We start from the raw sequence: 23,708 nt of genomic DNA on the forward strand, positions 1-23,708 counted from the left end.
CTGCCCCTGCTGTCATCCGCGCTGGCCGGGAGCGTGAAGCGGCTCCTTGTGTCAGACCCCTCCAGTGTGCTGGCCCGGCTCCCTGCCTCTCTGCGTGCCGGAGCTGGAGAGAAGACGCGTGGGACACGCGACAGCGCTCCTGACGGCGGCCCTGCAGTGATCCCCCAGCTGGGGATCGGAGACTGAAGAGTTCCTGACTGACGGCCGGGAGTAGCGGTGACTACCAGAGGATCCGGCGGGCGGGTGAGTGCAGGGAGGAAAGCCCGCGAAGCCGCCATCCTCTTTTCTTTTCTCTAGTCTGCACATGTGAAACTGGTCTCTCAGCGCCATCTGGTGGTGCAATACAATAAAGTGAGCTGTGGCTGGAGCTTCCTCTATATCTCCCTCCTGGGCTTAATAAATAACCAAAAGTGTGGTGCCCCAATAAAACGGAAGAAGGGGGAAAGGAAAAAAAAAAAGAAAATATATATAAAATACAAAATTATTACTCCCCCTACATCCACTGAGGAGTTCCTGATTATACAGAAGAAGAAGGGGAATAGAGAGCAATAATAAGGAAGGAAACAGCACAGTCCTTATATGCTCCCTGCAAACCTGCAATAACCACATAGTTTTGCTCTTGAGCTGAATCAGCTAATCTCCTATTCTCTGCATACAACCTATTTTGTGGTGTGCTCATAAGCCTGCTCTACTTTGCTACATTATTATTTATCATATCTGCCCGATCCGAGCGGCTCCAGCACCTGTGCTGACCTGATACTGCTCAGAGACTTTTTTGCTGTAATATCCTTGGAGTCCTGACTTCGCGTCCAGTGCTGCAATGGTGAAAGGAGGTCAGAGCGCGGCGAGCGCCGCTGCAAAACTGGAGAAATTCGCTAGGTCGCAACAGGCAACTCATTCGGCAAAGCAGGGTGACACTGACCCATCCCCGCCTGCGGCTGAGGTCGCTGCCCCTGACCCCACTGAGCAGGTTCAGTCTACCCAGCAAATACTACAGGCCATTGCTGCGTCTGAGCAAAGGGTCACAGACAGGATTGGGCAAGTCCAGGCGGACGTCTCTCTCTTAAGACAGGATCTACAAAAAATCCGGGAAAGAGTGAGTGAAACTGAGCATCGGATATCAGATCTGGAAGACACTACATCACCCTTACAATTGAAAGTGGCCGACCTATCTACCCAGGTGATATCTATGCAGAGTAAAATGTCCGATATCGAGGGGAGACTACGGCGCAACAACGTTCGGTTTGTTGGGCTCCCTGAGAGGGCAGAGGGCACCTCCCCGGAATCCTTTCTGGAAAATTGGCTTATTAAATTATTTGGCAAAGAAGCATTTACCTCTCAATTCGCGGTGGAACGAGCGCACAGGCTCCCGCCTAGACCGCCACCACCCGGGGCTCCGGCTAGAACATTTATTGCTCGTTTCCTACATTTTAAGGACCGTGACGCTATACTCCGCATGGCCCGGACACAGGGCCCTATCCAACTAGATGGACATAATATATCCGTTTTCCCTGACTTTGCCCTGGAGGTGCAAAAGAGTAGATCACAGTTTCTGCATGTTAAGCGTCAACTCCGTGACCGCAATATACAATACTCTATGCTGTTCCCGGCCAAACTGAGGGTGGTGTCTGATAACACCACTCATTTCTTCTCCACTCCTCAAGATGCTGCTGCATGGTTGGAACGACAGCCTCGTCCTCCTCGTTGATGTAATATCATACATTTGTTGATCTGTTACTTTCTTATTGCTGGCTAAGACTAACTGTTCCAAATCACGATACGCTAGTCATGCTGTGGATATATATGCAAAGTACTAGGGGGGCAATGTTGAGCAGCCTAATGTTGATATTAATCTCAGTCTCGTTTTTATATGTTGGGGTACGCTGCTAGATATGTTTTTCTTTTCTTTTTCTTCCTTCTTTTTTTATTTTTCCAGGGTTAGGGTAATACTTCTACTGGTATTCTGAGGAGAGTTTATGCCGAAGATAGTGTAGGGGCATTTCTTTGGGATCTTAGTTAGGCCCCTATCCCTTAGCTTAGTTACTTTGGTGGGAGTTATGGGATCCAGGTATACCTTATGTTCGCAAGGTGATACAGGGTGGGTGTGGGGGGGGTTAGTTTTTTTTTTTTTTTCATGCCATCAATTTTTGACTATGTGTGTGTTCTGCTACACTGCGTTATTAGGTGATACAGGGTGGGTGCGGGGGGGGTTAGTTTATTTTTTTCCAAGCCATCACTTTTTAGCTCTGTGCGTATTTTGCAAAGACGTGTATTCTCTGCATTATGTTGCTTTGTGCTCATGTGCCTCCAGGAACGTAGGGGGACTGGTTATTCCTGTCCCTATGTACTGTTGGCTCAACGTTGATATGCTGCGATGCCAGGCTCTGCTATATGTCTCTTTAACCTATCCTGTTATCCCTCTCCGGTATGATTTCTATGTCTACTGTTTCTGAAGGGCTCCGTCTGCTCAGCTGGAACGTTCGGGGATTGAATGAAAAAATCAAAAGATCGTTAGTCCTGACTCAGGTTAAAAAATATCAGGCAGACATAATTTGTCTTTCTGAAACACATTTGCATGGAGGTAGAGTGTTGGCGCTTAGAAAACCATGGGTCAGTCACGTGTATCATTCCACCTTCTCTAGCAATGCAAGAGGCGTTTCTGTAATGATTAAAAAGTCCGTACAATTTCATATGGATGAATGTGAAACTGACCAATATGGCAGGTACGTCTTCCTACGAGCCCATATTAACAGCCGACTGTTTAATATATTAGCAGTATATGTCCCCCCGCCATATAACAATGAGGTCCTCCGGCACGCTGCCCGTTTTCTGGCCCGGTCCCCTGCCACCCCTGTGATATGTCTGGGAGATTTTAACAATGTCATGGATGGTGGTATGGACAGGTGGAGGGAGTCGGTTGCATCTTCCCCTCCCATGGCGTCCCCTACCTCATTCGCAGGACTGGTGGGGGAGATGGGGCTGGTGGATATATGGAGATGTCGAAATCCCGCGGCCACTCAGTTCTCCTGTCAATCCGCTACCCATCACGCTTTTTCTCGTATTGATTTGGTGTTGGTCTCCCATGGTTTGTCCCCGGACGTACTGGCGGTGGATTATCTCCCTAGGGGCATATCGGATCATTCTCCTGTTTTGGTCACAGTTGATATAGGTTGGGAGCAGGGAGCAAAAATGTGGAAGCTTAATCCCTTTTGGTTGACTCTGCTGGGGAAGGGTGAGGATCTGGTGGCCGCCTGGGAAGGGTTCCAGGAAGATAATTCACTATACAATGTTCTGACAATGAAGCATGATGCTTTTAAGGCGTTTCTGCGGGGCTCCTTTATAAAGCGGATCTCTGAAGTTAAAGCGTTCAGTAAAAGGGAGGAGATGCGGTTGGAATATTTGTGCCAGCAGTTGGAATCTCAATATCTTAATACCCATTTGCGGTCTGATGAATTGTTGTGGAAGAACGCGCAGAATGAGTGGTCGGATTGTTTATTTGAGAAATCCAGACGTAGACTCCTTTTTGCGGGACATGAGCAGTATTTTCGGGCTGAGATGAATGGTAGCTATTTGGCCTTTTTGGCCCGATCTGACTCCCCTAGAACAGTAATTCAGTGTGTGAAAGACTCTGCTGGCCAAATGTGTTACTCTGGATCAAAGGTGGCGGAGACTTTCCGTAGTTACTATACCTCGCTCTATGCATCCCGAGCCGATTACTCTGATGATCAGCTGGGGGATTTTTTGGCTCAGCTGACCTTGCCATGCTTGTCCCGGGAGGACTCTGGGGCTCTGGATGCGCCTATCACGGTGGAGGAGGTGGAGGCCGCGATCCTGTCTCTCCCGGCGTCTAAGGCACCGGGATCGGATGGACTCCCGGGCGAGGTCTATAAAAAATACATTACTTTCTTTGCCCCCTATCTCCTACAACTGTTTGAACTACTCTTAAAGGGTGGGGCCCTCCCGCGTTCTATGGCAGAGGCCAATATAATTGTCCTGCTGAAACCAGGGAAAGACCCCCTGCTCCCCGAGTCCTATCGACCCATTTCCCTCCTCAACACTGATGTAAAAATATTAGCAAAAATCTTGGCATCTCGATTGAATTCGGTAATTACAACGATAATTCATCCAGACCAGACGGGCTTTATGCCGGGTAAGTCCACGGCCCAAAATTTACGTAGATTGTTCTGCCATCTCCAGAGAAATGATGTGGGGGGATCGGACGCGGTGGTGGTGTCCCTTGATGCGGCCAAAGCGTTCGACTCCGTAGAGTGGAGGTACCTATGGGGGGTGCTGGAGAAATTTGCCTTTGGTCCTCGTTTTATTGGCTTTATCCAATTATTGTATTCCTTGCCCGTGGCTCGTGTGACGGCCAATGGTTTCACGTCTGAGCTTTTTGCACTGGAGAGGGGCACTCGACAGGGCTGCCCCCTGTCTCCTGCACTGTTTGAGATGGCCGTGGAGCCGTTGGCCGCCCTGCTGCGAGGTAATGGCGGGGTCAGGGGAGTTGAGATTGGGGGTCATGTGGATGTGGTGGCGCTATACGCGGATGACATGCTACTTTTCCTGCAGGACTCTGATGACTCCCTACGTACAGCATTACATGTAGTGGAGAATTTTGGTATCTTTTCCGGTCTGCTAATTAACTGGGACAAATCCCACATTTTTCCTATCTCTGGCCTTCTTCCCGAAAACACACAGGGGGCGTATCCTTTGCAATGGACACTGCGATTTAAATATTTAGGCATCTGGATTACTCCTATGGCGAGTAGCTATATGGCCCAAAATATTGACCCCATACTAGCGACATTTAAAGAAAAGGCACATAGCTGGAAAAAATTACCGTTGTCTGTCCTGGGTAGGGTCAATTTATTTAAAATGGTGATGCAGCCAAAGTTTCTCTATGCTCTACAGAATTCCCCGGTCTACCTTCCCAAGAAAATCTTTACTGTTATTGAGGGAGTTTTATCCTCATTTATATGGAGTGGCAGGCAGGCGCGGGTCTCTATAAGAACGATGTGCAGATCTCAGATGTCTGGCGGAGCAAGCCTCCCAGATCTCAGACTGTACTATGTGGCCACTCAGCTGGCCCATCTGAGTGAATGGACTGGGGGCTATCTGGGGGATACGATGAGGGGGTTTCTGGCTGAGTGGACGGAGTGCTCTCCTGCTTTCTCTCTCTCTCCTCTTCAACTTCTCCTTTCTGGTCTCTCAACGTCTGGCATGCCTCCCTTGTTGCGTCAAGCCTTGCTTATTTGGCGTTATGCGCACACTTTGTATGACTGGGAGGGACATGATACCTGTACTCCATTGTGGTTCAACAGTGCATACCCTGAGCTATATGAGATGTCGCTAGATAACATATGGATTGCTAGGGGAGTAGTGGCACTGGGTCAGCTATACCACGGTGGAGTGCTGAAGTAATTTCAGCAACTTAAGATCGAATTTGATGTGCCTAACACAGGTATGTTCCGATACTTTCGGCTTAGACATGCTATACAGACCCAATTCCCTCACGGCCCACCATCGATTGCTGACTCACCTGTTAAAACGCTGCTTGCTTCAATGAGCCGGAGGGGGAAGGTGTCTACCATATATGCTGCTCTAAATAACAATAACTATCCCGATCTATTAAACAATCTCCGTACTAAATGGGAGACTGACTTGGGGCAATTGTCCCAAGAGCAGTGGCTTCAGATTATGAGTTCACTTAAATACACTACTCCATGTATAAGGTATAAGCAGGTTTTTTTCTACATTCTACACAGGTCCTATCGCACTCCGATTGGTATGCAGAGGGCTGGTCTTAGGGAAGATTCTAATTGCCCCAGGTGTCAGGCAGCTGATGCCGGATTTTGGCACTTATTGTGGGACTGCCCTGAGATTTCCCTTTTCTGGCATAGAGTTTGGGGTGATGTAGTCATGACAGCACCGTCCCTTCCTACATTAGATCCTGGCATATGTTTATTTGGGCTAGATTTGGAGGAGACGCACTCTGTTTTGCTGTACAAATATGTCTTGTGTCTCACAACGCTAGCTAAGGTGGTTATTGCTAGGGTCTGGTTCTCTGCTGATATACCTAGGGTGGAGCACTGGAGGGCGTTGGTGAACGAGGTAATTCGCCATGAGAGACATATGTATAAAATACGGGGTTCCACCTCTCGGTTTACGGAGATGTGGGGCCGCTGGGGTGGCGCAGGGCTGGGCGAACAAGTATTAAGCACATGAGCGACATTGTAAAACTATGGATACTCCTCGTCATGGATATATATATGTAACTATATATGATAAGAAACAACACGCACACCAAAATGTGATTGGAAAAAACGGTTTATTGATGGCAACTGTTAAAGTTATAGTTAAATTTCAATGTTGATGTTTTGTTTTGTTTGTTTGTGACATAAAACTCAATAAAAACTACTTGATTTAAAAAAAAAAAAAATACAGGCTACTAAAGTAATATGTATTGCATATAAGAAAAAAGACAGTATAATCACACGGGTAAACCTGGAAACAGATATTACCCGTGTCGATGTCTTTATAGGAATCAGGTGCCGTGTAGCAGTGCTGTGAATCCAGGGGGCTAAAAGCATTACTCAATGCTGTCATTTCTTAGTGATTTGTTTCATTTTAACTGACACCTTTTCATTTTTTGTTCATTTCTCATGCACTGGGCGCCTGATTGAAAGTTTACGTGGCTGAACACATCTACTCAGTGATCACACCTGTGCCACAACCATAATAGGACGGACACACCCTTCCGCTGATTGGACACCCGCTGGCGATTACTGAGATATAAGCCCACGACACCCAGTACCTCACCAAGAATCTCAAATTCAGAGAGAGACAAGCCTTGAAAGAAATTCAATCTTGGACTGATATTGTCATCAAACCTTCCGACAAGGGAGGCAATATCGTACTATGGCCCGTCGATATGTATGAGGAGGAAGCACATAGACAATTACTTGATACATCCTGTTACTTAAGACTACCACTCAGTCCAACAGCCAAATTCCACAAACAATATATGCACATGATCGAAGAGGCATCAGCCATTGGAACCATCACAAAACAATAAGCCAAGTATCTCACGGTGTCTAATCCTAGAGTTCCCACATTTTACTTATTACCAAAGATACATAAGAACATCAATAAACCACCAGGGAGACCCATTGTCTCAGGCAATGGAGGCCTCCTAGAAACACCCAGCAAGTTCCTGGACTTACATCTCAGGGACCATGTAATGACATTACCTTCCTATCTAAGAGACCTCAGATCTTCTACGAAAAATACATGACATCTGTCTGGATGAAAATTGCATCTTGGTAACTCTGGACGTGGAGGCCTTGTACAGTAGCATCTCCCATCAACAAGGGGTACAAGCTACTAAATTCTTCTTGGATATGGAAGAGAAAAATCCATTCAATGACTTCCTTTGCGAGATGTTGAGTTTTGTATTACACAAAAATTACTTCACGTTTGGTGATCAATTTTTTTCAGCAAATTCGGGGGACAGCCATGGGAGCAGCATGTGCTCCCACGTATGCCAACTTGTTCCTTGGCTGGTGGGAACAGACCATTGTATTCAGCGATGTTAACCATCAATATACACAACACATCATCAATTGGCTGAGATACATTGATGATATCTTTGTGATTTGGGATAGTGATGAAAAAACGTTATTGGACTTTATAAGCATCTTAAACGCCAATAATCTCAACATTTTTCTTACACACACAATAAACAAAGATAAGGTCTCTTTTCTGGACGTGAACATTTACAAAACAATTGGTGGATCTTTGGCCACAGAGCTGTATCGTAAAGATACAGCTACCAATAGCATCCTGTATCAGACAAGCTCGCATTTTCCGCCAACTATTGAGAATATCCCCAAAGGGGAATTCCTTCGCCTCAGGCGAAACTGCACAGAAGATATAGTTTACAAACAGAAGAGTCGAGAACTGATGACAAGATTACAAGCCCGAGGATATCGCAAACGCTCTTTAAGGAGAGCCCAACATTCCGTCTTTAAAATCAAAAGAGAATCCCTGATCTTCCAAAATAAACCTCAAGTGAATAGTGAAGACTCAAAAATCCGGTTTGTGGGTACTTTTTGTCCGGAATGGCGCTTATTGAAAAATGCAATCCAAAAACATCTTCCAGTTCTCCACCTAGACCCAGAGTTATCACCCCTTCTAGATCCTACTCTGCAGATCAGTTGGAGAAGATCAAGTAACATCAAAGACATGCTCGTTCAAAGTCACTTTTTACGTGATCCATAGAAATCAAGAAATGTTACGGGATCCTTCCCCTGTGGGCAATGCAAAGCCTACCCACAGATACAAATAACTGAGAAGGTGAAGGATAGATTGGGACACGACATCTCCATCCAACATTTTTTCAACTGTGATACACAAGGAGTGGTCTACTGTTTAGTCTGTAGCTGTAACCAACGGTATGTCGGCATGACAACGAGAAAATTTAAAACAAGAATTCTTGAGCACATGGGCTCCATTAGGAATGCAGCATCAGATTTGCAGAAAGGCAAAAAATTAACATCTGTCGCCAGGCACTACCACGCTCGACATCAAGGCCTGTCTTGTGAGATGCGTGCCTTTGGACTGGACAAAGTCGATTTAGGCATACGCGGGGGCGATCTCATTAAAGAACTTCTTAAAAAGGAAAGTGAGTGGACCTTTAGGTTAGGAGGCCTCAAACCTTCAGGTCTAAATGAATTTATCAATTATAGTGTATTCTTGTAAGGTACCTGTACTCTGTATGAGATTAACCTACTTGCTGCACTTCCGTCATGATTCCTTATGTCTTACTTTTTGAACTTGTATTTTTCATCCCAATTTTTACTTCCTGTTTCACTTATTTATTCATTCATGGGGATTACTAAACACTACTATATCCCTCATTAAAGAGGTAGTGACTAATCCAACATGCAAGTTTCTCCGGCTCCCTTTTCATACTCCTAATTGATTCACTCTTCACCTCCAATCCTTCTGGCATAGGACCACCTACATCACCTTATGTACAATTTTCGGTCTCAAACCTTCAGGTACACTTTTCCCCGCACCTATTCTGGTGCATCTTTCCTAACACATAGTCACAGTGTGTTATACTTCACTTCTCACACGTACCATAGGTTTCAGATACAAACCATGGTCCCATCTTGCACACTCACCATTGGCTTCAGACTCCAACCTTCTTTTCATCGTACCCCTTTTGTTCATCATACTTGGTTCATTGTTTATGTCCATTATCCAGCTCTATTCACTCACACTTTCTTTTACATCTTTTTATACTTACCACATGCACCACCCTCTCACCTGCACTTGAACAACACTGATACTGCAGGTTTTGTCACGATCCGGGTATCTGGACGCCATTTCTTACCCATCAGATGCCTCCTAAGGCTGGCTCAGCGCTCCAGGACCGGATCCCATCTGTTATCCTAATGTTCACATTCCTGCATCCTCTCCTGTCTCTCTGAGACGCTGTCACAATAACGCCTTATTACATCTGGCATGGCGTCTCCCGCGGCCTCCGTCGCCGTCCCTGAGCTTCTGCATGCAGAGTGTCAGAGTGGCGATTACGTCAGCCGCGGCCTCCGCTGTGTCCGCGTGGTTGGATGTGCACTTGTCAGCCTGGCGTCTCCTGTCTCCAGTGGCCGGCGCCGCCATTACTGTTTTCATTACCACATGGATTACAAACCAAACTTCCCTCCAAGTGTCTGCATGGGCGCAGCCATCTTGGATTCTGTCAGCTGATCATTTCCTCCAATCTGTTGTCAGTATTGTTAATCTGCATAATTGCCTAGCCAATCCCTTCCTTGCTGCAGGTATAAATACACTGTGCCTGAGCAAGGAAGGCGTCAGTGCTTTGGTTGTCAAACCTAGTTCCTGTTTGTCTCTCTCCTGTGATTGTCTTCCAGGTTCCAGCTCCTGTCTCAAGACTTCCACCATAGAGACCCGCACCAGCATTCCACCTGCGGTGTAGCCTGACTCTCCAATCCATTGTGGATTCATCTGTTTCCAGCTACAACATTACCTGCTTCCAGCTCAGCTTCCAGCAGAGTACAGCTTCCCTTAAAGGGCCGGTGTCCTTTCTACACTTTACCACTCTCCACCAGTATTATTATTTCTCCGCTCTCAAGTTCTACATTTCAGTTCATATTTCATCGCTCCCAAGTTCATTTATTATTTAACTGGTTCCAGACAGTATCCACTCTGTGCTAACAACAGTCTGGTTCCAGCCAGTATCCACAGCAGCTGTTTTACCTTCAGCAACCCAGCTTTTCCTGGAACACCAGCTGGCACAATCCTGGGTTATCTCCATTGCTACAGTCGGGCCTGGTAAGGACTTTCCATCTAGAAGATCATAAGAACTATCTCACACTACCAGTGCCCTGTGGCTCCTGCCATCCTGTAGTACCCAGGAACTGTATTTATTATTTGCTGACTTTTACGTTTTCTTTTACTGCTGCTGTGTTGCGGAGTTGTCATAATAAACATCATTGACTTTTATCCAAGTTGTCGTGGTCACGCCTTCGGGCAGTTATTATTCATGTTACTTACATGTCCAGGGGTCTGATACAACCTCCCAGGTTCCGGTACATCTCAGCCCCTACAACTGAGGCTGCCTCCCGTCAGCTCAGGCCCTCAGTTGTGACAGTAAGCACTGACCTAATGAATCCAGCCGGAGACCAGGATCAAGCGGCCAGGCCGATGCAAGAACTGGCAGCCCGACTAGAACATCAGGAGGCTGCACAGGGCCACATCATCCGCTGTCTCCAGGATCTCTCTACTCGGCTGGATGGGATTCAGACAACTCTCCGTGGATCAGGCGCATCTGGTGCGTCAACCACAGTGACTCCAGCTATAACCCCACCCACCTTACCCATTTCTGCTCCACGTCTTCATCTTCCAACGCCAGCAAAATTTGACGGATCTCCAAGATTCTGCAGGGGATTTCTCAACCAGTGTGAGATTCAGTTTGAGCTACAACCTGGCAATTTTCCCAGTGACCGTACAAAAATTGCCTACATCATCTCTCTTCTCAGTGGCTCCGCCCTTGACTGGGCATCACCGTTATGGGAGAGGTCCGACACCCTGCTATCTTCTTACACTGCATTCGTGTCAACATTCAGGCGCATCTTCGACGAGCCAGGCCGGGTAACCTCAGCTTCATCCGAGATTCTCCGTTTACGCCAGGGGTCACGTACTGTAGGACAATATCTGATACAGTTCCAGATCCTGGCATCCGAACTGGCATGGAACGACGAGGCCCTGTATGCTGCATTCTGGCATGGCTTATCTGAGCTTATTAAAGATGAGTTAGCTACCAGAGACTTACCTTCTAAGTTAGATGAGCTAATCTCACTCTGCACGAAAGTTGATTTACGTTTCAGAGAGAGAGCAACTGAGCGTGGAAGATCATCTGCTCCAAAATCTTCTGCTCCTCCTCCTCGTCAACTGTCACCATCTAAAGATGAGCCCATGCAAATTGGCCGTTCCCGTTTAACTCCTGCTGAGCGCCGAAGACGTCTCTCTGAGTCTCTTTGTCTTTACTGTGCAGCTCCGTCTCACACCATCAATGCCTGTCCCGAACGTCCGGGAAAACTCCAAACCCTAGCTCGCCCAGGAGAGGGCCGGCTAGGAGTAATGATCTCCTCTCCATCTCCTCATGATTGTAATCTCCCAGTCTCGCTTCAAGTTGCTCAACGTTATCGGAACGTCATTGCTCTCCTTGATTCCGGAGCAGCTGGGAACTTTATTACTGAAGCCTATGTTAAACGGTGGTCCCTACCCACCGAGAGACTTCCTTCCTCCTTTTCCTTAACTGCCGTGGATGGCAGTAAAATTTTTGATACTGTTATTGCTCTAAGGACTCTACCAGTTCGTCTGAGAGTGGGAGTTCTTCATTCCGAACTTATTTCACTTTTAGTGATTCCAAGAGCCACACATCCTGTGGTCCTGGGCCTTCCATGGCTCCGTCTTCACAATCCTACAATTGATTGGACGACTACGCAAATCCTGGCATGGGGTTCCTCCTGTGCAGAGACATGTTTGTTTAAAGTATTGCCTGTCTGTTCTTCCTCCCCCAGGTCGTCTGATGTTCCACCTCCTCCATATCAAGATTTCACGGATGTGTTCAGTAAAGCTTCTGCTGATATCCTTCCTCCTCATAGAGAATGGGACTGCCCGATTGATCTCGTTCCAGGGAAGGTTCCACCTCGAGGCCGAACTTATCCGTTGTCTCTGCCTGAGACGCATTCTATGGAGGAATACATTAAAGAGAACCTAGCAAAGGGGTTCATTCGACCTTCTTCTTCCCCAGCCGGCGCAGGCTTCTTTTTTGTAAAAAAGAAAGATGGTGGTCTGCGGCCGTGCATCGACTACAGAGGTTTGAACGACATTACCATCAAGAACCGTTATCCTTTACCCCTGATTACTGAGCTCTTTGACAGAGTTAGCGGAGCTACCATCTTTACAAAGCTGGACTTGCGAGGTGCATACAATCTCATCCGGATCCGTGAGGGTGACGAGTGGAAGACCGCCTTTAACACCCGTGACGGACATTATGAGTACCTCGTCATGCCCTTCGGATTGAGCAATGCTCCAGCTGTCTTCCAGCATTTTGTCAATGAGATTTTCAGAGACATTCTATACCGTCATGTCGTGGTCTATCTAGACGATATCCTCATTTTTGCCAACGATTTAGAGGAACATCGTTTTTGGGTTAAAGAGGTTCTGTCCCGTCTCCGTGTCAATCATCTCTATTGCAAATTAGAAAAATGCGTCTTTGAAGTCAAGTCCATTCCGTTTCTAGGGTACATTGTGTCCGGTTCCGGACTAGAGATGGATCCTGAGAAACTACAAGCAATTCAGAATTGGCCGGTACCCTTAACCCTCAAAGGGGTCCAGAGGTTCTTAGGGTTCGCCAATTATTACCGAAAGTTTATACGAGACTTTTCCACCATTGTGGCGCCTATTACTGCTTTCACCAAGAAGGGTGCTAACCCGTCCAAGTGGTCTGAAGAAGCCATGCAAGCTTTTCATCTTTTAAAACAGAGGTTCATCTCTGCGCCTGTCCTGAAACAGCCTGACATCGACTCTCCTTTCATCCTAGAGGTGGATGCCTCCTCCGTTGGAGTAGGAGCGGTGTTATCTCAGAGGGCTAAAGATGGCCATTTACATCCTTGCAGTTTCTTCTCCCGGAAGTTCTCCCCAGCTGAGCGCAACTATGCCATTGGCGACCAGGAGTTGCTAGCCATCAAGCTCGCTCTAGAAGAGTGGAGGTATCTGTTGGAGGGAGCTTCTCATTTAATCACCATACTTACAGACCACAAGAACCTTTTATACCTGAAGGGCGCACAATGTCTCAACCCTCGTCAGGCCAGATGGGCACTTTTCTTTTCCAGGTTCGACTTTAAACTCCAGTTCTGTCCGGGCTCTCAGAATCGCAAGGCCGATGCCCTTTCCCGCTCATGGGAGCAAGAAAATGAGTCAGAGTCTTCAGACAAGCATCCTATTATAAATCCGTTGGCATTCTCCACGGTAGGGATGGACTCTACGCCCCCATCAGGGAAAAGTTTTGTGAAGCCGATGCTAAGGAAGAAGCTCATGCATTGGGCCCATGCTTCCCGTTTTGCCGGACATACAGGTATCCAAAAAACCCTGGAGTTTATCTCTAGGTCCTATTGGTGGCCAACTCTGAAAAAGGACGTCTTGGAGTTTATTGCATCTTGCCCAAAGTGTGCCCAACATAAAGTATCCCGCCAGTCGCCTGCGGGGCAACTGGTTCCACTATCCGTTCCCCGTCGACCATGGACCCACTTGTCGATGGATTTCATTACAGACTTACCCATGTGCAACAAGTTCAATACCATCTGGGTGGTAGTTGACCGGTTCACCAAGATGGCACACTTCATTCCTCTCACCGGTCTTCCGTCAGCTTCCAAGTTGGCTCAAGTATTCATACAAGAGATCTTCCGACTCCACGGTCTTCCTGAAGAAATTATCTCAGATCGAGGAGTTCAATTCACAGCCAAATTCTGGCGAAGTTTATGTCAAGTCCTCCAAGTCAAGCTAAAGTTTTCCACGGCTTACCATCCTCAGACCAATGGTCAAACCGAGAGGGTGAATCAGGACTTGGAGGCCTTCCTCCGCATCTATGTGTCCTCCTCTCAAGATGACTGGGTTCAATTACTTCCCTGGGCCGAGTTCTGTCATAACAACCAGTATCATTCTTCATCTGCTTCAACACCATTCTTCACTAACTTTGGATTCCACCCTAAAGTTCCTGAGTTCCAACCGCTTCCAGCAACTTCTGTTCCCGCAGTGGATATCACCTTGCATCAGTTTGCCAATATCTGGAAGAGCGTACGATCAGCTCTGCTCAAGGCATCGTTCAGGTACAAGAAGTTTGCGGATAAGAAGCGTCGAGCAGTTCCTGCTCTCAAGGTGGGTGATCGGGTATGGTTATCCACGAAGAATTTGAGGTTAAGAGTTCCCAGTATGAAGTTTGCACCTCGCTATATCGGTCCTTTCAAGATTGAACAAGTCATCAATCCTGTTGCTTACAGACTCCAGTTGCCTCCCTTCTTAAAAATACCCAGGACATTCCATGTTTCCCTGTTGAAACCGCTGATCTTGAATCGGTTTCATTCCTCACTTCCTCCAACTCCGAAAGTCCAAACTCAACGAGGCGTTGAGTATGAAGTGGCCAAGATCCTGGACTCACGTCACCGTTACGGTCAACTACAATATCTTATTGACTGGAAGGGTTATGGTCCTGAGGAACGTTCATGGACCAATGCTTCTGATGTCCATGCTCCTGCCTTGGTCCGGAGATTCCATTCCAAGTTTCCTCAAAAGCCAAAGAAGTGTCCTGGGGCCACTCCTAAAGGGGGGGGTGCTGTCACGATCCGGGTATCTGGACGCCATTTCTTACCCATCAGATGCCTCCTAAGGCTGGCTCAGCGCTCCAGGACCGGATCCCATCTGTTATCCTAATGTTCACATTCCTGCATCCTCTCCTGTCTCTCTGAGACGCTGTCACAGTAACGCCTTATTACATCTGGCATGGCGTCTCCCGCGGCCTCCGTCGCCGTCCCTGAGCTTCTGCATGCAGAGTGTCAGAGTGGCGATTACGTCAGCCGCGGCCTCCGCTGTGTCCGCGTGGTTGGATGTGCACTTGTCAGCCTGGCGTCTCCTGTCTCCAGTGGCCGGCGCCGCCATTACTGTTTTCATTACCACATGGATTACAAACCAAACTTCCCTCCAAGTGTCTGCATGGGCGCAGCCATCTTGGATTCTGTCAGCTGATCATTTCCTCCAATCTGTTGTCAGTATTGTTAATCTGCATAATTGCCTAGCCAATCCCTTCCTTGCTGCAGGTATAAATACACTGTGCCTGAGCAAGGAAGGCGTCAGTGCTTTGGTTGTCAAACCTAGTTCCTGTTTGTCTCTCTCCTGTGATTGTCTTCCAGGTTCCAGCTCCTGTCTCAAGACTTCCACCATAGAGACCCGCACCAGCATTCCACCTGCGGTGTAGCCTGACTCTCCAATCCATTGTGGATTCATCTGTTTCCAGCTACAACATTACCTGCTTCCAGCTCAGCTTCCAGCAGAGTACAGCTTCCCTTAAAGGGCCGGTGTCCTTTCTACACTTTACCACTCTCCACCGGTATTATTATTTCTCCGCTCTCAAGTTCTACATTTCAGTTCATATTTCATCGCTCCCAAGTTCATTTATTATTTAACTGGTTCCAGCCAGTATCCACTCCGTGCTAACAACAGTCTGGTTCCAGCCAGTATCCACAGCAGCTGTTTTACCTTCAGCAACCCAGCTTTTCCTGGAACACCAGCTGGCACAATCCTGGGTTATCTCCATTGCTACAGTCGGGCCTGGTAAGGACTTTCCATCTAGAAGATCATAAGAACTATCTCACACTACCAGTGCCCTGTGGCTCCTGCCATCCTGTAGTACCCAGGAACTGTATTTATTATTTGCTGACTTTTACGTTTTCTTTTACTGCTGCTGTGTTGCGAAGTTGTCATAATAAACATCATTGACTTTTATCCAAGTTGTCGTGGTCACGCCTTCGGGCAGTTATTATTCATGTTACTTACATGTCCAGGGGTCTGATACAACCTCCCAGGTTCCGGTACATCTCAGCCCCTACAACTGAGGCTGCCTCCCGTCAGCTCAGGCCCTCAGTTGTGACAGGTTTCAATTTATGTTTAATTTGATATCTGATTACACTCCTAGATACTCACTTTCTCTTTCGTTTCTCTTGATAGATTAATTATCGTGTATATTATACCACTTATGTTACTATTTATTGGCACATATTTGTCCACCCTCTTACACTGTACGCACCTGTAGTACAGAAATTATCATTGACTTCATGCATCAAATTTTGCGCCTGAGATGCAGATATTAATAACGATGCAATGCATTAATTCAAAGTTCATTGTGTGGTACAGACTTCCATTCCATTTGATTTTCTATGTTCTTGGATGGATACTGTTCCCCCTATGCAAATATCATCTGAGAATCAATTTATATTTAGATTTGGTAATTAACTGCCTATAATTCTGTTTATAATCCTGCTTCCCATGTACCAACCTTTCTTCCCTGTACTCTGTCTCTTAATGTTACATACCCTCCTATATAGACATGGTAAACATATCTGTTTTAATAATAAACAGCTCTGTTTCCGGCAGCAGTATTTTCCATATAAGTCCAATTACTATACATTTTTTTATACTGATCTTCATTTTGTTTGTTTGTTTGTTTGTTTGTTTATGTTATGTCTATGAAAACTATGTCTAAGCCCAGCTTACCATGTTTAATTATTAGCTGTGTACGAACCTATATCTTTATACGTATTAGACAGTGTATGTATATACACATAGACTAATTAGGACTTACTCAATGCTGTCATTTCTTAGTGATTTGTTTCATTTTCACTGACACCTTTTCATTTTTTGTTCATTTCTCATGCACTGGGAGCCTGATTGAAAGTTTACGTGGCTTGAACACATCTACTCAGTGATCACACCTGTGCCACAACCATAATAGGACGGACACACCCCTCCGCTGATTGGACACCCGCTGGCGATTACTGAGATATAAGCCCACGACACCCAGTACCATATAGTAAGTGACCAAGCCCGGTGAACGGGTGAAACGCGTCTTCCGACCCTCAGCTACTCTGGGACCACGGATGTCTCCGTCTGCCTAACTGTGCTTCACCATAAGCTTAACGGCAACACAGCTTCCGAGACTCACAGCGCATCCTCACGGCATGTATATCTGACACAATGCCGGGACTCTGACACGGCTGTTTATGGACATTCCCCACTGCTTCCCTGCGCCTCATCCCACATCCACTGAACTGTTTCTGCTTACTGCATCCACATTGCACCCTGACCGACATCGGATTCTGATATGATCATCCTGTGACCAAAGACTTGTATCTTGACGAATCGGCACTTTATCCCACGCCAACCACGCGGCTTTTAGCCCCCTGGATTCACAGCACTGCTACACGGCACCTGATTCCTATAAAGACATCGACACGGGTAATATCTGTTTCCAGGTTTACCCGTGTGATTTTATACTGTCTTTTTTCTTATATGCAATACATATTACTTTAGTAGCCTGTATTTAAACCCATTTATTATCCAAGGTTTACCCGTGCTACTATATTGTCTCTTTTTTCTTGTATGCAATTCATACCGTTTTAGTAGCCTGTATTGATTTAGATCTATTTATTATCAACTGTGGTTCTATCAATTTTTCTGAATGATCTATCTTTGTCTTAGTATCATAACAATTACAGCTCTTAAAGAAACATCCCTTTTCAGTAGCTGTATTTACTTAGATCTTTAGATTTTTTGACTGGATCCATTAATTTATTTAATTCACTTTAATTATCCATCATTGATTTATTCTCATAGCTATTAATTCAGACTCAGTTATATATTTAATTCAGGCCTAAATAGTACAGAGACCTGTAATAATTGACATTTGGTGTTCTCTTTTTGAACTTCCCTTCAGAATGTTATCTTTGTTTTTCCCATATTTAATTACACTTCAGTGATCTATCTTTTGTGTATATCCATTTCGTTATAGCGGTGTATTTATATCAACAAATTAAGGATATTTATGGCTCCTTTTGGAGATATTATCTACTATTAGTATCAACATTGTGATACCATTTGCAGAGCCGTCTCCTTTGCTTCCCCTTTTTTTCAACATGGCTATCACTCAGTGATTCACAGGTGACTATATTCACTATCCGGTATTTACATCCGATACCGTATACCATAATATATTGAGCAACTATCATCATTTAATCATTGAGAATGATTGTCTCATTGAGAATCTCTTTTTCTGACTATCGCTACAATTTCGGGACTCTCACCATTGATTCAGGGGTTCACCCCTGTCTAACATTGGCAGCAGATCCCCCTTTTCACTGTACCCCCTCCCCATTACTTTCTTCAACACTTCATGAACTCTCATCGGTGATTCCAGAAGCAACTTTAATAATTCTCTACTATCATACCACACTGGTAACGCCCGAATCCTTCCGATCTTGGAAGCTAAGCAGTGTTGGGCCAAGTCAGTACTCGAAAGGGAGACACTTGAGGAATACTCGGTTTAGTAGAAAATTTGGGCGGCTAGGCTCAGTGTCTAACACCGACAGCAGATTAATCTTTTCTTTATTCAATTTGTTTTCTATCTCTATCCTTACGCCAGTTACAAGCAATACAGCCGATCTGATTATTAATACAAACTATTACTGAGGCGCTAAGTGTCTAGCTCTATTTCAAGATTATACAGCTCAGGCAGTCAGTTGAGACCTATTTATGGATTGACCATACATTTGAAAGATTTATGTTACCCAGGCAGCTTGGAACCCTTATCTGACATTAACATCAGTATTACCGGTTCCAGTGTTTACTTATTTACTTTTTTCTTTACCTGCACATTCAACTACTATGTGTTTTATGTATATTATCAATAAATATTGAATTTTAATCCATTTCTTTGATACTTTCATAATTATACAAGAGTGCACCCACAAAAGAGTCTTCTTTTCTCCTTTTGTCTAGAATGTTTCATTACTGACTCAGGGTGCACCGCCAAACTTAGATTGATTAGAAAAAATTGTTTTTCTTTCTCTCATCAGTATATCTTGGTAAATAAATTATCTGCTGTTTAATCTATTTATTAACTGTGCGGTATAACCCTTATACATGACAGATGAGTAACAACTCTATACATTTTTTGGATGTAAATATTTCATTTGGTTAGGGCAAGTTGTCCACGGTGCTTTCTACAAAAAGCACAGATAGGAATACATTGTTAAGACCCAAAAGCTTTCATTCATTGCCTCTTCATAAGGTGCTGCCGTATTCCTAGTTCCTGAGGGTCAGACGTATTACGTCTGACTCCGTGGAAACTGAAAAGTCGACATGTTGGAAAAATGTGTAGATAGAGGATATGATAGGAGAGACCTATTGTCACTTGAACAAAAAGTTATGGATATTCCTCGCAAACAAACACTCATTTCCAAAAAATCAAAAGTAGAAGCACCTTCTTCAAGTTCACTACTAATAGTCAACTTACTACTAAGAAAGCTAAACATTGGTGGCCCACAGTTAATATTAGAGACCACGTTATAAAAATTGATAACACAGGGGTATCTGTTAAAAACCTATACATTTTCTTAAGTCGAAGAATTGGATGTTTTAGATGCCTGGGCTGTGCTACCTGTAACGTGCTGACAGTGGGTAAAACATGTAATCATCCCTTTTCAGGGACAAAGTATAAGATCTATCACGCTGTTTCTTGTACTACGACACATGTAGTTTATATGCTTACTTGCCCTTGCGGTATGTCTTATGTTGAGAAAACTCAAAGACAATTCAAAGAGCACATGGTGCTACACAGGAGCACTAGAAAACAAGCGCTGGATACGGGGCAGAGCAATCAACCTGTTGCTAGACATTGACTTTTAGCTAAACACAGCGTGGCATCTAGAAGAGCAATAATCATTGATCATCTTCCACCACATATAAGAGGGGGAATAGAGGATTTTATTACAGAATGTAAATGGATATTCACGTTGAATACACTCTCACCAAAAGGGTTAAATGAAACTTTAGGTATCTGATAGGAGTTAGGAGAGTTTGTGGTTAAGCCCAGTACACACGGGTAGAGACGTGTGCTGAGCGATCTATCACAGACCGCTCAGCACACATCTCTCTCCCCGCTCAACACACAGCGCAATGTGTGCTGAGCGAGGGGGGAAGACAAGGGGGTGCTCATTTCACCCAGCAGGTGAAATGAGCGACCTGCTAGATTGAGCCTGCATGCAGGCAAATCTAGCACCAGCAACAGCGTGTTAGGCGCGGCGGTTTTTGTCTGCGCTCTGACCGAGCAGCGGTCACGGCCGCCGCGCCTCTCGCTCTGTATGCTCCCGCACGGCGCCTAGCAACGCCGGGACGCCGTGCGCGCGATAGCGCCGGGTCCCTGGCAAGGCTAGGACGCCGTGCGCCCAGGGCCGCCGGGTCCATGGCAACGGGGACGCCATAGGCGGACCGCGTTCCCCGTTGCCATGAGAGTACTCACACCTGTTCTCCCCTGCTCATGCAGCAAGGCAGCTGCATGACATTCATCAATCAGGCTCTGCACTGCCATTGGAGGGTTCCCTGTTATATGCCTCCTCAGTGCCTCACACAGACGCCGGTGATAGCTTCCTGCATGCTGTTCCTGCCTGGTAACGTCTGTTCCTGATTTAGCTGTATCTGGTCGTGTTATGCACACCAGTGCCAGCAGGAATGTACTGGTGTCTGAACGGTGAGGGGTGCAAAACAAATGAACTCACAGACAGACTGGGGAATATGACATTACATACACAGAAGGTGATAGGGTAACAAAATAAACACAAAGTGAACAGAGAAGCCCAAAGGCTAAGAAACTGGGTGTCTCCCTAGTATTAGGAATGCTCAGATGGAAAGAAGCGAGATGTAGTGATTTAATACGTAGAGAACCCGAAATGCTGTTGCTAAGGGCAACAGCAAAACCCTAAAGGGTTACCAACGGGTGTGGCAGTAAACTCCTTGGTCAGAGATGGAATAATAGACACAAGGAGAGTCTCCACAATCCTAGTCCTCACTTGCAGTGCACTGGTTCAGCTTACTGCCACTAAACTGACACCTGAACACCTTGCACAGTGAGAAAGGATTTTGGCAGGCAAGTCTGAGAATACAGCCGCAAACTTGCTAGGTTCACAGAGTAGCAAAAGAACCCCAGCAGGTTAAACGACTGACTCCAGTCTTACTGCTAGGTCTGGATTGGCAGAGTGTAATACCAAATCCCAAGGCCTATTTGCAGTAAGCAACAAACAAATACAAAGTTTACACAGTACTAGCTAGCTTTCAGGAACTGACTAACCAACAAAGATTCAGCAGCATCTGCCTAACCTGAGAAGAGGGTTTATATAGCAGGTGCTGTCCACGCCCCACTCAGACCTCACAGACTGTGAGCACAAAAACCAGCACCGGATCCCCTGCCGTGCACAGAGCCTGTAACCACTGCACAGCAAAAGACCCGAACCGGAGTATCAGCTACGCTCAGGTTACTCCGCTAGCACTTGTCTCCCGGTTGCCATGACGACGTGGCAGCACAGAGCAGGAGACCCTAACAGTACCCCCCCCCCTCTAACGAGGGGTCAAAGAACCCCTACCACCGGGTTTATCGGGGAACTGCGAGAAGAAAGAGCATAACAGTCTGGGGGCATGAAGATCACAACTGCGCACCCACGACCGCTCCTCCGGGCCATACCCCTTCCAGTGCACCAAAAATGACAGCCGACCCCGAACCATCTTGGAGTCAAGAATCCTTTCAACAACAAACTCCCTCTGGCCACGTATCAGAAGAGGGGAAGGTCTTCCACCGGAAGAAGGATTACTAATCGCCCGTTTTAAAAGGGAACAATGAAATGTTTTATTGATACCCAAAGAACGGGGTAGATCTAACTGAAATGCCACCGGATTGATAACCCTAGTGATCTTATAAGGACCGATGAACCGGGGGCCTAACTTATGAGATGGCTGTCTCAACTTCAAATTCTTGGTAGACAACCAGACGAAGTCTCCTAATTTGAAGCTGCAGGGTCTTTTCCGCTTATCAAAAACCCTTTTGGTCACTAATGACACAGACACAAGGGCTTTCTTCACTTTCCTCCAAATACCTCTAAGGACCGAAACCACAGAGGAACCACCAAGCGTGGAGTCCAGGGGGTCAAAAGAATTGGCCTTAGGATGATGCCCATACACACAAAGGAAGGGAGAGATCCCTGTAGCAGAGTGAGCCGCGTTGTTATAGGCAAACTCCGCCATGGACAGATGAGCCACCCAGTCAGTCTGACACTTGGAGACATAACACCTGAGGAACTGCTCCAAGGACTGGTTCACCCTTTCAGTCTGCCCATTAGACTGCGGATGGTAGCCTGACGACAAGCTGACAGAAATCTGGAGATCGGAACAAAATGCCCTCCAGAATTTGGCCACAAACTGGGATCCGCGGTCAGAGACCACATCAAGTGGCAACCCGTGGAGGCGCACAACATGCAGCATAAATAATTCAGACAGGCGTCTGGCCGATGGCAGCCCAACCAATGGAACGAAGTGCGCCATCTTCGAAAACCTGTCAACGACAACCCAGATGGCTGTCATCCCCGAGGATTTGGGCAAGTCCACCACAAAATCCATTGAAATGTGGGTCCATGGCTTAGATGGAATAGAGAGTGGATGTAATGGGCCAACAGGAACCCCTCTAGGAGTCTTATTTCGGGCACAGATGTCACATGCCTGAACCCACTGATCCACATCCCTAGCCACCGAGGGCCACCACACCGCCCTAGATAGCAACTCCCGAGTTCTGGCAATACCCGGGTGACCTGCCGACTTCTTGGCATGGAATTCCAGGAACACTCGCTGTCTTAACCTAGGAGGCACAAACAAAAGACCTACCGGAAGGTCTGGAGGAGCCTGCTCCTGTGCTCTAAGGACTAATGACAAGAGGTCCTGGGTAATGCCCACTTTAATACATGATGGGGACACAATGGGCAATGGCTCCTCGGTGGTCTCCTGGATTGGAGCAAAACTCCGCGAGAGCGCATCAGCCTTGATGTTTTTTGACCCAGGGCGAAATGTTATCAAAAAATTAAAGCGAGCAAAAAACCAAGCCCATCGTGCCTGCCTGGCATTGAGGCGCTTCGCTGACTCTAAATATGCCAAATTCTTATGGTCGGTGAGAATTGAGACCACAAACTTAGCCCCCTCAAGCCAGTGTCTCCACTCCTCGAGTGCATCCTTAATAGCCAACAATTCCCGGTTACCCACGTCATAATTCATCTCGGCAGGCGAAAATTTATGGGAAAAGTAAGCACAGGGATGAAGGCGATTATCAGACACCCCCATCTGAGAGAGCACTGCCCCAATACCCATCTCAGAGGCATCCACCTCCACCACAAAAGGACGCTCTGGATCTGGGTGTCGCAGCACCTTGGCCGAGACAAATGCCCTTTTGAGACGGGCAAAAGCCGCTTTGGCCTCACAAGACCAGTGAGCAACATCCGCCCCTTCTTAGTGAGTGCCACCAAGGGCGCCACTAT

The 23,708-nt window shown here is 46.3% G+C and overlaps 1 protein-coding gene and 1 pseudogene across 1 annotated transcript in view; one reads left to right on the forward strand and one right to left on the reverse strand.

Annotated features, from left to right (window-relative positions):
• Positions 1-23,708, reverse strand: part of LOC134957793 (calcium-activated chloride channel regulator 1-like) — a 262,420-nt gene that overhangs the window by 87,659 nt on the left and 151,053 nt on the right. The window lies entirely within an intron of this gene.
• LOC134958888 (5S ribosomal RNA) lies at positions 18,574-18,692 on the forward strand (annotated as a pseudogene).

Source organism: Pseudophryne corroboree, chromosome 9 (genome assembly GCF_028390025.1).
Source record: "Pseudophryne corroboree isolate aPseCor3 chromosome 9, aPseCor3.hap2, whole genome shotgun sequence".
Taxonomy (NCBI): domain Eukaryota; kingdom Metazoa; phylum Chordata; class Amphibia; order Anura; family Myobatrachidae; genus Pseudophryne; species Pseudophryne corroboree.